Below are 1,601 nucleotides of genomic sequence, written 5' to 3' on the forward strand. Positions count from 1 at the left end.
AGTACACTGCTGAGGGGAGCAGCGGGCGGGTCAGGAGAGGTCTGCCGCACCATGTGGTCACCTCCAGGGCAGATGGGGATCGAACTCATGTTGAAGTGGCTTTAGCTTCTTAGAGCTGTCTTTAACCCACTGCACCACCAGGGAGGGCCAACATTAACTATTCTTAGCTTACTAAATACAACAGAAAGTTTCCATCACTTCCCCAGGTTACAACTGCACTGAAAGTACACAGTTGAACCTAATATTCAAGAGTCCAGTCCCAGGAACTTGAAATTTAGACACAGAAGCAGAATAAGTTTATCTGAGGAAATGAGCTGCATCGTCTTGCAGAGGCAACAAGTGCCCTTGCCATAGCAGGGGGAAGCTAAAATGGTGCTAAGCAGAAAAATCAGGAATGAGGGGGACAAAGGAGAGGGTTGGGGAGAACTACAAAACCTTCATCTTAACATTACCAGTGTTTTTTGTGGCTTTGTTAACAAAGACCCTAGAAAGAGAGGAATGAAGAACTGACATGCCACCTCTTAAAGAATAGTGTGGAACTTACTAATGTCAAAATGTTTTGCCTACAGTTAGAACCTGACTCTCAGAGTCTTCCTCTCTGAAGACAGCTGGATTCGAATTGATAGAGATGGTTTTCCTAAAGAGGGAGGAGTATTACTGTGCTTCAATGAGATAGAGACTTTTCATGATGTCATTCGTCCCCCAAATTAAATGTTACAGCAGCTGATTAAAGGTAGCAGCGAGATACATGTAGAATATATAAAGAACTCAAAACTAGCATCTAAAACAAGACAAAACATATAATCCAATTAGAACATGAGCAAAAGACAAGCAGACATTTCACTAAGAGGATTTACAGATGGTGAACATGAAAAGATGTTCTATATCATTAACCATCAGAGAAATGCAAATTAAAACTACTATGAGATACCACTACATACCCATCAGAACAGTTAAAATGAAAAATAATGGTAATACTAAATGCTCTTAAGTATGCAGAGAAACTGGATCGCTTATTACTGGTGGAATGTAAATTAGACACCCTAGGGAGTTTGTTTCAAAACTAAAATGAACTTAATATATGACCAGCAGTTGTGCAGTTATCTCAGAAATGAAAACTTATTTTGATGTAGGAACATGTAGATGAATGTTCATAGTAGCTTTATTTTTTTTAAGATTTATTTATTTATGCATACAGAACTGGGGTATAGGCCAGAGGTGTAGGGGGGGTGAGAGGATCCACCAGAGACAGAGCGGGGAGCAGAACAGGCTGACTGATAAAGTACACTGCTGAGGGGAGCGAGCAGCAGGCGGGTCAGGAGAGGTCTGCTGTGCCATGTGGTCACCTCCAGGGCGGGGATCGAACTCATGCTGAAGTGGCTTTAGCTTCTTAGTTGTGTGCTGTGCACCAGGGAGGGCCCGTACCTTTATTCTTAATACCTCAAACTGGAAGCTACCCAAATATCCCTCAATGACTGAATGACTAAACAAGCTCTGGTACATTCATATATAGTACTCTGCAATAAACAGGAATATTGACACAATTTTAACCTTAAGACAAGTATGCTAAGTGAAAACCAGCATCCAGAACAAGATAAAAT

The sequence above is a fragment of the Condylura cristata genome, unplaced genomic scaffold (assembly GCF_000260355.1).
Source record: "Condylura cristata isolate star-nosed mole 26May11 unplaced genomic scaffold, ConCri1.0 scaffold00013, whole genome shotgun sequence".
Classification (NCBI taxonomy): Eukaryota; Metazoa; Chordata; class Mammalia; order Eulipotyphla; family Talpidae; genus Condylura; species Condylura cristata.